This window comes from Chrysochloris asiatica, unplaced genomic scaffold (assembly GCF_000296735.1).
Source record: "Chrysochloris asiatica unplaced genomic scaffold, ChrAsi1.0 scaffold00015, whole genome shotgun sequence".
NCBI classification, from domain to species: Eukaryota; Metazoa; Chordata; class Mammalia; order Afrosoricida; family Chrysochloridae; genus Chrysochloris; species Chrysochloris asiatica.
In genome coordinates, this window is record NW_006408533.1 from 31,537,092 (window position 1) to 31,550,983 (window position 13,892).

At 43.5% G+C, this 13,892-nt stretch overlaps 1 protein-coding gene across 1 annotated transcript in view; it reads left to right on the forward strand.

Moving 5' to 3' along the window:
* The first annotated feature begins 2,103 nt into the window (after positions 1 to 2,103).
* LOC102824157 (chromosome unknown open reading frame, human C18orf25) overlaps positions 2,104 to 13,892 on the forward strand; it is a 119,945-nt gene continuing 108,156 nt past the window's right edge. Inside the window, exon 1 of the mRNA XM_006835106.1 lies at positions 2,104 to 2,403. The gene's annotated coding sequence lies outside the window, so the exon portion shown is untranslated. The remainder of the gene's footprint in view (positions 2,404 to 13,892) is intronic.

Consider the following 13,892-nt stretch of genomic DNA (forward strand, 5'->3'; position numbering starts at 1 on the left):
CCTGTGGTTCGCAGTCCAGTGCTAATCTTACAGCACTACACCACAGCCTCGGAAACACAATACAGGGTAGCTATGTGTCGGAACCAACTCCATGAAACATACCACCAAGAATCTGAATTTAATCCATAGTGGTGTGTTTAAAAAATTTTTTTAACACTACCAACCTCATTGAGTTGTTGTGAAGATTAAATGGATCAACCTATTAGAATGCATTGAACAGTAACTGAAATAGTCAATGAAAGTTATTATAATTATTTTCTCAAATTAATCGTTTAGTCAAGGATGGAAAACATCCATACCTGTAGGCAGTTAGCATCAATGAGGGAACTAGCCGAGCTGAACTGCCACTCTAAAGTGGTCGTGGTTGTCATGTGTGGTGGAGTTGGTTCTGACCCTGTGTAGGGTTTTCGAGACTGTGTGAACCTTTATGGGAGCAGAAAGCCTCATCTTTCTCCTGCGCAAGCTACCAGAGCTCCTTAATCTAAAGGGGAGAGAGTGTGCTAAAAAAGTTTTAGAATCTCCTCTTTTTTTTAAAAAAAAACAAACTTTTTATTGTGAATTGAGTGAAGATTGATAGAGATCATTAGTTTTACATTCAAGAAATCATATACTTTGCTTCATTATAACGATTGCAATTCCCCTCAATGTACCAACGTAACAGTATTTACTTCCATTCACTTTAACTCTTGCATTCCTCCCTGTGTCTTCCACTGTCTTGGTCTTTCCTCTGCCAACCTCCCTCTTGTATGATGCCTGCCAATCACCCATCTTAACATATGTCTACCCTCTATCCCCGAGTCTTGGTGTAGCGCTGTGGGTTAATACGCCAGACTGCAAAGCCGTTTGAACTACAAGCTTGGCGGTTCAAGCTCACCGGCGGCTCCTCGGAGGCCCTACACAGGGTCGCTATGGGTTGGGACCGACTCGACGGCACTTAACAACAACAACAACAACCCTCTATCCCAAATAATTCTCCTCTACTCAGGTAACAGGTAGCATAGTGGGTTATGAATTGGGCTGCTAACGGAAGGGTCCCAGTATTTAGAATCTACCAGTTTCTGCTCCTGCAAAGATTTGCAGCCTGGAAACCCTATACAGAGTCACTATGAGTTGGAATCCACTTCACGACACAGTACCACCACCACCGCTGACCATCATAGAATGTTAGAATCTCCTCTTTCGGAGTTTCACCCCAGGTCCCAGCATAACTCCTTAAAAGGTAAAGGCTTCTCAAAACTGCTTTTAGGATGGGCTAATCCTTCATATGGCCAGTGAAGTCCTGTGCTCTTCACCTTCCCTATGGGCCCTGCTCCCTAACTCCAGCCTTCAAGGAAGGGCACCAAAATCATCAGAGTGCTGCGGTGCGGTGCGTCATCCTTCTCTGGGTGAACTGCATATCAAAGGAGTGACTGCAGAGGTGGAATTTGGGACGTCAGAAACGCGCGTGGGGGGTGGAATGGGGTGCACTTGGCTGAACCGGTCTCACCAGCAGGTGGCGTTCTATTTTCAAGGCCTGCAAAGTTCCTGTCCAGAAACTTGCACGGAATGTTGGTTCCACAGCTGCCCAGAGCTGCTCCCTGCTGAAGTGACTCAAAGATTTAGACACCTGTCAGGAGGGGGTGGGAGTCCTGGTGTGGTGCTGTGGGTTAATGCGCCAGACTGCAAAGCCGTTTCAACTGCAAGGTCGGCCGTTCAAGCTCATCAGCTGCTCCTAGGAAACCCTATACAGGGTCGCTATGGGTCGGAATCGACTCGACGGCATTTAACAACAACAAGGAGGGGGTGAGTACCGAAAAGTGCACGATGATGGGGAGCTCCATCTTTTTTTCTTAAAGTATTGTCCTGGTTTGCATTGGCTGGCTTTCCGACACTCGAGAAAGAAACTTATGGAGGGATGCTGCATGAACTGGAGGAGGGAGAGCGGGAAAGAAGCCCAGGTGTCTACTCCGGTGCGCCCAGCTCTTTGCATCGGGAGGAGCGCGAGTCTGTCCCGCCAGATGGCGCTGTCTGGCTTCCCCCCAAGTCTCCCTCGCTCATCCCCAGAGGCCCCAGTTGCTGTAGCCGCTCTAGCCGGCCATTGCGGGCTCAATGGTTCCGGGCGGAAGTGAGGAGCCGAGCGGAACGGCCTCTGGTGACATTTTCTCCGGGCGGCGCGGACGAGTGAAGGGACTTGGTGGTGGTGGAGACTGCGGAGGCGGCGAAATCTGCTTTGGCCCTCGTAGAGCTCCGACTGCGCCCCTCCAATCGCTGCCGGCGCTTCTGCAGAGGAAGAGAAGGCGACGGTGGCCGCCGCCTCTCAGGTCACTGCGGCTGGGAGAGTCGTGGCCAGGGGGTCGGGTCGGTTCGTGCCCCGACGGGGCGCGCAGAGGAGACGAGGAGGTGCGGAGCCGCAGCAGAGCACAGGTGAGGCGGGAAGGGGCACAAGAAGGAGCCTTGACCCGGCTGCTTCCCGAGGAGGGCTCGGGACGAGTCCCAGAGGTGCGGGCCGCGCGCGGGTGAGGTGCGGCGGCGTCTGGGCGCCCGGGTCGTGACGGGCTGGGCTGGCGGGCGTGAGGTGTTGGCGCCCAGACTTGGCCGGAGGTGGGGCCTGGATGTGAGGGGGGCGGGCAACCACGACCCTTTGCTCGCCTGCTGGCGGGTGACCCTCGCGTCCTCCCCTCCTCGGCCATGGGGCCCGGGCTAGACGAGTCGAGGCGTTTCCGCGAGGGTTCCGGGGAGCTTGGAGGTGTCGTAGCCCTCAGACGGCGCGGGGAAGTGGCTTGCGGGCCTTGGAGTTCTCTTGGCGCAACTTTCCTGCGTCTGGGCCCGCCGGCGACGCGGTGGCCGCAGCTCTGCCAATTCAGCTGGCCGCGTCTGGCGCCGACACCTGCCCCTCTTTTGAGCGCCCCGGCGGCTGCCCCTGCGTCGCGGCTGCTGGGGCTTTGGGGGAGGGAGAAGAGGCTTCTCCTCCGTCTTGGCGCCGCCTGCTTCTCGGCGCTTCCAGTCCGCAGACGCCTCGGGTTAGTGGAAGGGATGCGCGGGTCTCCAAAATGGACCTCTTCTTGGGAGTTTGTCAACTTTATTAAGAACCCGGCCAGATGTAAACTGGCAAGTCCTAAGTTACGATCTTCGCCTTTTCTGAGCTGTCTCGGGATGAGTTCGCGTTTTTTCCTCGGGAGAACGCCCTCGATTTCTGAGAGCACGGACCCGAGCGTTCGTGTGCTGTTTTATTTAGGTGGCTCTCCCATCGGGCCGGCAGGTCATTCATTCTTTTCTTTCGTCCTCCTCCCGGCCGCAAAATAGATGCCTGTAAGTTGAAGGAATGATCGGATGCCTACACTTGTTCACCCAAACTTCACGGCTTGAGCAGTTTATATGCTTGGAGATGCTTTTTTGGTTCTTGCCTTAGCTGTCTGAATTCTTCCCAGTAGGAGGAAAATCCCTCAAATGAAGCTTTGTCAAGGTTGGCCCTCTTAATTACAAGTGTATCTGGCAGTTGTGCTTAAGCTGTTATTGTGTACTGTGGTTGGGCACATGCTAACAGTTTGAATCACTCCTTTTCTTCTCCTGGGATAGACAGTTCAAGGATGGAGGCTATTAACTTTCAAATGTGGTTCTGCTGATTCTGGCAATCTGGATTCCTTCAGTAATCAGAGCGTTGCCTTTTGTTTTATCAAGCAGTTTTGGAGGCCTACAATGGTAGTTATTACCAATGGCCCGACGAAGCACAACCATAGCTTTTTCTTTTTAAGTGCAGAGTATGTACTATTATGGCCAGTTACTATCCTCCATACCATGCCAGTTGAGTGCTTTGTGCACACAGGTGCTCAGTAAATATAGTCATAAATGAAATTTGAATTCAGGAAGTCAAGATGAAATTGACTGTGCTGAGACCTGTATGCTACTTAAAAGCAAATCTTGTTGTTGTTAAGTGCCGTCGAGTCAGTTCCAACTCATAGCAACCCTCTATAGGGTTTCCAAGGAGCAGCTGGTGAGCTTGAACCCCCGTCCTTGCAGTTCAGACGGCTTTGCAGTCTGGCGAATTAACACACAGCGCCACACCTGGACTCCAGAATAAAAAGCAAATCTTAGTGAAGTTTTATGCAGTTCCATCAAGTGAGAAATGAAATATTTCTTAGACATTTAAAAATCAGGTTCTTTTTGAGTGCTTTTCAGTACTACTATATCTTCAAATTCAAACCATATTTTTTCCATACTGTTAGCATGCTATGGATGGAAACTTCAAAAGATGTACCCAAACACCCCTACCATCAAGTAGATTCCAACTCATAGCCATTCTATGTAGGGTTTTGAGGCTGTAAATCTTTACTGGAGCAGAAAGCCTCTTTTTCCTAAGGAGCAGTTTGTGGACTCAGGTTGTGGCTAGCATCCCAGTGCATAACCTGCTGTACCACCAGGGCTATCAACAAAATAGGTGCATACAGTATGAAAATGTGGTGTCTCAAGAGACCAGGCAGAAACTTCAAGATAGTTATATTCAAAGGGTCAACTAAATCAGATTTCTTAATGGAAAAATTTTTTCTGACACTAATTTGTGGAAAATAGAATGTGTTGGAATTTGGAATTAGAGACTTCCCATTATAAGCTTCCTATTGTGGTCACATGTAGTTGTTACATTACTCATGGATTTATCTTATATCACTTATATATTTGTTTTTTTAAGCATAACTGTCATATTACTCTGTATTATAGTCTTTATGATTCATCAAAAACCTGTATATTAAACAAATTAAATATAAATCCACCTCTAGGTTCCAATTTAATGCAGTTCTGTGCATTGCTAGTACGTCCTTTCAGGGCAGTTGATAACGGTAGCCTGGCACTGTCTAGTTCTTCTGGTCTCAAAGAGTCTGAATGGGCTCCATGTTGATACTTGGGAAAACCTGTCAGGAGGAGAAATGTTGCACAGTACTCTTAGTATACTCTGTTTTGAACTATATCGATTTCAGTAGTTTCTGTTATTTTGAGAAACAATTTGGGACCAAATAAGGTTTCTTAGGTAGCTGTGGCTATGTAGGCAAAATGAAATACACATGGAATAGCTAAGTAGAAAGCTGGGAGAATATAGAAGCAGGTAAGAGCCATTGAAAAAAGATGGTGTATGTATGTATACAGATATACATGTACATACACACACATTTGGAGTCCTGGTGTGGCACCCTAGGATAAGCGCTTGACCTCAAGGTCGGTTTTAACCGCAAGGTTGGCGGTTTAAACTCACCAGCAGCTCCTTGGAAACCCTATACAGGGAACTGACTTGACAGCACTTAACAACAAGGCCCACACATATGAGGTACTGTTGTGTCGCTGTAGGATAAGCACTGGACTGCTTAACCACCAGGTTGGTGGTGCAAACTTGTTTACTGCCCCTTGGAAATCCTATACAGGGCATTTAACAACAACACATATGTATGGTGGTTGTGGTAGTGGTGTACCATGAAGTTGGTTTCAGCTAGGTCAGTTTGAACTGCATATTTATCTTAACATAGTCATAGCAGCTGATAATAGAAGTAAATGTGACTTAAAAATACTTCTAAATAGCCAGTGTGACACAGATTTGATTGTTATCTTATTCAGATTTCTGCCATTAATTTGCAGTGCTAATGTTTTATGTTTATGCTCTTTGTCTTTATTCAAAATAAAAAGCCTCATTACACTTTGGTCAGAGGTTATCACTTAGAGTCAAGTGAAGATGAATCAGAAGCGGAAATCTATCAGCAGTGTGTGTGTGTGTATATGTGTGTGCTGTTTGATGTTGTTAGGTGCCATCAAGTCGGTATTGACTCATAGCGACCCTATGTACAGCAGAATGAAACCCTGCCCGATCCTGGGTCAACCTCACTACTGTTGTCATGCTTGAGTCCATCGATGCTGCTACTTGGCCAGTCCATCTCGTTGGGGGCCTTCCTCTTTTTCTCTGACCCTCCACCTTACCAAACATGATATCCTTCTCCAGCGACTGGTCCCTCCTGACCAGTGTGTCCGAAGTACGAGAGATGAAGTTAGGCCATCCTGGCCTCCAAGGAGCCCTCTGGCTGCACTTCTTCCAACACGGCTCTCTTGGTTCCTTTGGCGGCCCATTTGTGTGCTCTTGTTGTTAGGTGCCATCCAGTCAGTACCGACTCATAGTGACTTAATGCACAGCAGAACGAAACATTGCCTGATCCTGGGCCAACCTCACTAGTGTTGCTACCCTTGAGTCCATCGATGCTGCCACTTAGCCATGGCCTCTTGGTGGGCGTCTTCCTCTTTTTCTCTGACCCTCCACCTTACCAAACATGATATCCTTCTCCAGTGACTGGTCCTTCCTGACAATATGTCCGACGTATGAGAGACGAAGTTTGGGAAGGCATAGTTATCTCATTAAATTAAAAACCTATTTATTGATAAGCACTTAAGTGCCAAGGGGGTGGGTAGAAAGATAAAAGTGGAGCTCAATCTGGTGAACTAGATGGTTTCTAAGGTTCCTTCCTATTCTAAAATGTGGAGAAGAGAAAGTTGGCAGCAGGGAGAAAGTACTGCATAGCACAGCAACTGTGGGGAACTAATCTTTTCCTTTGTAAAATCATTTTAAGTAAGGTATTGGGAAATAGGAATTTTCTTAAACTGGTCTCTCAGCTTGAAAAAAAAACTGATAGGGGACTGGAATGTGTTTTTTGTAAAATAATTTGTAAAATACTTTTGTCTTCTGTCTGGAATTCAAGTCCATGAATTAGTAAATGAATTTTGATTTCATGGCACAACAGAATTAAATCTGTTAAAGCTTACACTGAGTCAAAGTTTTGCTAAAGGTAATACAGAAATGGCTACAATCATACATTGACAGAGAACTTCCAGAGAGGTTCAAGCTGGATTCAGAAGAGGCCGTGGAACGAGAGATATCATTGCTGATGTCCAGTGAATCTTGGCTGAAAGCAGAGAATATCAGAAAGATGTTTACCTATGCTTTATTGACTATGCAAAGGCTTTCGATTGTGTGGATCATGATCATGACAAGCTATGGACAACATTGAGAAGTATGAGTATTCCGGAACACTTAATTGTACTTCTGAGGAATCTGTACCTGGACCAAGAAGCAGTGTTCGAACAGAGCATGAGAACACTGAATGTTTTAAGATTGGGAAAGGTGTGCGACAAGGTTGTGTTCTTTCACCATACTTATTCAACCTGTATGCTGAGCAAATAATATGAGAAGCTGGGTTCTATGAAGAAAAATGTGGCGTCAGGATTGGTGGAAGACTCATTAACAACCTGCGATATGCAGATGATACAACCTTGCTTGCTGAAAGTGAAGAGGACTTGAAACATTTACTTATGAAGATCAAAGAGCACAGCCTTCGGTATGGGTTGCATCTCAATGTCAGGAAAACAAAAATCCTCACCACTGGACCAATAAACAACATTCTTATCAACGGAGAAAAGATTGAAGTGTCAACACTCACTGAAGCAGTAGTCAAGAGATCAGACGACGTATTGCATTGGGCAAATCTGCTGCACAGGAACTTTTTAAAAGTATTGAAGAGCAGAGATGTCAGCTTGAGGACTAAGGTGCGCCTGACCCAAGCCATGGTATTTTCAGTAACCTCGTATAGATGCGAAAGCTGGACAGTGAATAAGGAAGATTGTAGAAGAATTGATGCCTTTGAGTTGTGGTGTTGGAGGAGAATACTAAAAGTTCCATGGACTGCCAAAAGAACCAAAAGATCTGTTTTCAAAGAAGTGCAGCCAGAGTGCTCCTTGGAGGCCAGGATGGCTAAGCTCCGTCACTCATACTTTGGACATATTGTCAGGAGGGAACATTTGCTGGGTAAGTTGGAGGGTCAGAGAGGAAGAGGAAGACCTCCAACGAGATGGATCAGCAAGGTGGCATCATTGATGGTGTCAAGAGTGGCAGCGGTAGTGAGGTTGGCCCAGGATCAGACATTGTTTTGTTCTGCTGTGCACGGGGTCGCTATGAGTTGGTTCCGACTTGATGGCACCTGACAACAACAACAACAAAGAGTGGCTACAAACTTGAATTGTGTTTAGGTAGTCTAGAGAAATTAAATTTTCATTAGCATGGTTAACATTAGAGAAACAAAATACTGACTGAAGAGTCCAGTCCAGGTTATTTTGTACTGAGTTGTCTGGTTTAAAAAATAACTGTTAAGATGTCCAGAATCAGCATTTTGTTAGGTGCTTTATATTAGAGAAAGGTATTATTGGGAATAGGAAAGTTGAATGTTGACTAAAATGATAGGAAAACGGGGCTGTTTTTTTTTTCTGTATTAAGAGCAAATGCCTCATGTGGTTAAGATTTTAAGCAGCACCCTGTCTGCCTAAGTCTTAACATAGAAGTCTAGTTTATTCTTAAATCAACATGCTATCAGCAAGGGGTTCCCATTTTTCTTTTCAGCTGCAATCCTCAGCTGCAATTTGCTTTGAGCCTGAGGGTACAGTGGATAGATTTTTGGCAATATTTATCTTGGGGACCTCAGGTCTCAGCATGTGGTGACCCAACATTCTGAGAACTGTCTTCTGCCAGACACAGAAAATGGCCAGAGCAGAAATCTAGTAGGAAATGTATAAGCTGGATTTTAAATAATTTTTGATTTACAGTGATGCTTCCCAGTACCATAATAGATCTATCTTTAGCCACAGTGCATTTTGTTTGCATTTGGTAGCTTCCTTGGCTGCTTATTTGATGCTAGCTTATTCACAGCTTTAGTGCTGAGCAAGGTTCATACCAGTATTGGTAGTATCCACAATATAAAGTGATGTGAGCAGCCATTATCACTCTTGATCTATTTATAGAGCTTGTATCAGTGGAGAAGAGGTTGACTGGCAAACAGGCAAAACTGCTCTTTCCATGGTTGCAGATTTACGATTTATATTTCAGTTTGGAATAGGCCAAATCCCTTACATTATGGACAGATCCATTCAGCATCATTGATTTTTGTGTCTACTTCCTTTCAGTTCTTAGCACTCCAGCTTCTTGGCTTCGCTCTTAAAGAAGAACTCCTTTCCCCTCTGCACTGGAAAAGAACTATCTGTATTAGGTGCTGTTGAGTCTGATAGGTGCTGACTCTTAGCGACACTGTACATAACAGAACAAAACTTTGCCTAGTCCTTTCCCATCCACACAGTTGTTGCTTGGGCCCATTGTTGTAGCCACTGTGCCATTCATCCTGTTGAGATGGCCCTGTGTCAATCCATGTACATAAATGTAAGGAAACAGCTGTATTAGCTGTTAACAGGTGTCTCCATTTTTTCCTTATGGTTTGTGTGAAAAGATAAAAGGGAACTCACTTTATTGAAATTATGTAATGGGATATGTTTGTATATATAAGTCAGTGAACAATAATTCATTAGCAATGATTCCTAAATATATGGTATTTTGCCAATGTTCAGTTTTCTCCAGTTATCTCATGTATATTTTTATAGTTATTTATATCAAGATCCAATTAAGGTCTTGTTAAAAATGCTGTAGAGTTGTTTCTGACTTATAGTGATCCAAGGAGTGGCTGGTGAGTTCGAACCGCCAGCCTTGCTGTTCAAACCGACCTTATGATCGAGCGCTTATCCAACAGTGCCACACCTACTAATATCCTACATAAGGATTCCTACTTATGGTGCTCCTGGAGTTGGTTCTGACTCATAGTGGTCCTTTATAGGGTTTCTAAGGCTGTAAATCTTTGTGGGAGCAAAGATAAGGATATCTCTGGACAGGGTCCCGCATTCTGCTTTTGCTCTTCTCCTTTGATGGTCCTAGGGTCCTCTCTTTCTGGACTGTAAGATTAACTACTCCCCCATCTTTCTCCTGCAGAGCAGCTGGTGGGCTTAAACTGCCAACCTTATAGTTAGCAGTCCCATGTTTATACTATAGTGTCACTGTGCTCCTCCAAATAAGGTCTAGACATTATTTTATAATCTGTAGGTTCCTCCTTCATTTCTTTATTATAGCAAATTATTTGTTGAAGAAGTTGACGAGTTTTCCCATAATCTGAATTTGCAGATCTCATTCCTGTTGTGGTTTTAAACCTGTTCCTCTATCCCTTGAGTTTCTTATTAATTTGTATTAGTTTTAGAGACTTGATCAGACTAAGTTTCTTTATTGTATATTATCTTTCACATCGGCTTTACACACCATCGTTTCATTGCAATGATTACAGTCTCCTCCATGCATCATTCAACAGTATTTGCTTCCATTCCCTCTGTTTTTCGTTTTCCTTTTAGGAGGGGGTGGGGAGACGGGCATAAAAACAGTCAGGAATATGTAATAATTTAAACAACCAAAGAGCACATTCTGCAAGCCTGCCTCCTGGCTGCCAGCAGCACTCAGCCCCTCTCTTTCCATGAGTCTAGAGTTCTCAGGTGCTCCCTCTCTCCATGTCCTCATCTCTGCCTCCATTTTTGGTGTCACTGTTTCTCTGGATAGGGTCCTGCATTCCGCTTGTGCTCTTCTCCCTTGATGGTCCTAGGGTCCTCTGTTTCTAGGCTGTAAGATTAACTACTCCCCCATTTTTGTTAACAAAACTTCTATCTTTACAGATGTGACATGTAACATGATAACAGTTATTTTCTGTTGAATCATAAGAATCTCATCCCCATCTCTTTTCACCAGACCCATCTAGACAAGATGAAAACTATTCACTGAAGACTCTGTTTTCCCCCACACACTCTTAAACTAAACTCTGTCTTGAAAACTTGTAAGCCAATCACTGTGTGCCTTTATTGCCTCTCCGTTTTAGGTAGCAATGTCTAAGTTGCCTGTTCCTATATACACTGTATACAGAGGGAATAGGATTGATACTTGATATGAAGACTCCTTGCCTCTTTGTTCGTATTTTGAGCTCCCACATCCATGAGCATAGGTTAAGTTCATCAAATTGTAGCAATGTACCCTCGTTTCCTTTATCAATTTTTTTTTTTTTTTTAAATATTCCTCTAGTCGAGTTCTGATTATCAAGCCATTGAGGCTAGGTCAAATGGGTACCAGCTGCAAGTTTAGGTGTTCTTATGCGTCTCCCCTCACTTCGTATCAGCTGGATGCTTCACTCTCAGCTCCAGCCCTCTGTGGTTACATCCTTATCCATGGGCTCAGGTGTCCCCGGGTCTCACCACACTTTGGACCAACCAGCCCTTCCTCTTCTCTCTCTCATCTCCAGGTCAGTGGGAGTCTAGGGAACATGGTTGGTTTCAGCCCATTTCTTCATTGCTGCATTTCCCCCTCTTCCACTCACCAGTAGACCAGTGTGATTGCTAGCAAGCTTACATGCCTGCTCATGTGTTCTCTTTGAGTTTAAGTCTTAGAGGGGGGTTTGTCCTGAAGGGACTTGATTGCTTGCCTTGATGCTTCCTGGTGAACGACTTGCTTATTATTGTAGTAGCCAATCATACTGCCATTTTTTTTTTTTTTGTCCTGATGATCTTTCTTTGAATATGTATCTTCTGTTGCTCTAGCTGTTTCAGGCTGGTCTGCTTGTCCTTTCTAGTGGGAATGTCCCACCTCAGAAGGTTCTGGGTGGGGCTCAGGATTTCTTACCTTGTTTTTGGTGGGGTTGCAAAACTATTTGACAGATGATATTGATTACTGATATTGAGACTCACAATGTCTGCCTCCCTCTGCCCTGTTAGCAGCTGTTGAGAGCATTGCCCAACTCCATTAGTTAATTTCATTGCCTGACTGTGAATATCTTTCTTCATTCTTAGCTCAGAGTCTTTCATACTGTGTCTTCTTTATAGTCTCTACAACCTCTTCCTTTGGAGATTGCTAAGGGAAGAGATAAATTCTAATAGAAAAAAGGCTGTTCTTACCATATTGTACTTTTGTAGGTGTTTTTATTTCATTCCTAATCTTTTGTTTCTGCCTTGTCCACATTATCCATGTCACAGCTTCTCGGTGAAAAAACTAAACAGGAAAATCTGGTAAGTAATTGAAAGATGACCTTTTGTCATTTAAGTAAGTTCCACAAGGTCTGTTTGAACATCAGTGTTGGCGGTTCAAATTCAGCAACTGCTCCTCAGAAACGCTATACAGGGTCTCTATGAGTTGGAACCCATTCCAAGGCATTTAACAACAACAACAATGTTTATATATGGACATTACAAAAGAGTTTATTTTGTTTCTTTCAAAAGATTTGGGAACATCACTGTTAGAAATAAATTATACCGTATCTTCCTAGAATTGAACATCTGGTTGGGAGACTCCACTTTTATTTTTAGCAAGATACTGCTTTTTCCCATAATATGTTAAGTGGCTTAAGATAATTAGTTTCACAGTGTCTGTTTTTTTTTTCAGTTTTATGCAATAATGCACAATCCCTTTATATATGGTATTTTAAATGTAAGGAAGCACTTTACTAACTGGACTCCAATATTATTAAAGATGCCAGGTAAAATAAAAACGAACTTATTATTCTTTTGAAATTATATTGATTTCATATAATTTATTATATAAATATATTGTTACTTACAAGTTGATATTAAATGATTAAGTTATTTTAGTAGTGGTCTTGGTAATTTTGGAAAAAGATCCAGTTCATCAATTCAACAAGTATTTATTAAATACTTCTTATGTACTAGGTACTCTGAATGAACTGAAATGTTTTCAGTGCAGTGGGACTGTTATTTACACAAATACTTGTTTCTTTTTCATTGCTTTTTTCATAATGCACTATTCCCTCCCTCTCCTACGTATAATAAGGTTAGCTCTTAATTTCATGGGTTTAAATTTTCACAACCATTGCTATATGTATAAGAAGCCCTGGTGGAGTAGTGGGTTAACTGTAAGATCAGCTGTTCAAACCCACCAATTTCTCTGAGAGAGATGGAGGAGGCTGTCTGCTCCTGTGAAGATTTAACAGTCTTGGAAACCCAAAAGAGCAGTTATACTCTGTTCTAAAAGGAGCTCTGGTAGCGTAGTGGTTACGAATTGGCTGCTAACCTCAGGGACAGCAGTTCGAAACTACCAGCTGTTTCGCGGGAGAAAGACAGGCTTTCTACTTCTGTAAAGATTTACAGCCTTGGAAACCCTGTATAGGGTTGCTATGAATCGGAACTGACTCCATGGCACATAACCACCACCACCACTCTGTCCTAAAGAGTCCTGGGTGGTGCTGTAGGACAAGCTCTGGACTGCAGTGTTGGTTTGAACTTCAAGGTTGTTAGTTCAAACTCCTTGGAAACCCTATACAGACTTACTATGAATTGGAACCGATTAGACAGCATTCAACACCAACTACTCTGTCCTATAGGGTTGCTGTGAACCAGAATGAAGTCTATGACAGCAAATTTTGTCGTGTATGTATTTGAAAAACCCTCTTACAGCAGTATATTTGTGAGCCACAGTCAGAAAAATCAGGTAATAATTTTTAGGTGCCATGGCACTGTGGGATAAATCAAGGTTGGTTTAAACCACAAGCTTGACAGGTTCAAACTCACCAGTAACTCTTTTAAAACTTGTAAAGGGTTGCTGTGAGTTGGAATAGACTTCATGGTGCTTAACAATAACAATTTTCTTGAAAGATTTCATTGTGATTCTACCCCACCATTAAATTTGTCACAATATTCTATGCTGATAGCCATCTTGTCTAATACTAACTCTGAAATCCTTCTGTGACAATTGTCGTAACCAGCAGGAAATAGGCACACAATACTGTTAAGAAAACGCCTTTCATTCTAGTTTATCTTCTTGGGTTGCAATTTATCTCTTGGTCTACAGTGTCCATATTCTCTGTCCACTATTCTTGTTTGTTTATATTTAAAAAACAAAAACAAAACTTCAAAACATATGAATGTGATTTTTTTTTTTTTTTCTTCTAGTTTTTAGGGGTTGAGTCATGGTGTGGCACTGTGGGATAAAGCACACTGGACCTCAAGGTCAGTTTTAACCACAGGGTTGGTGGTTTAAA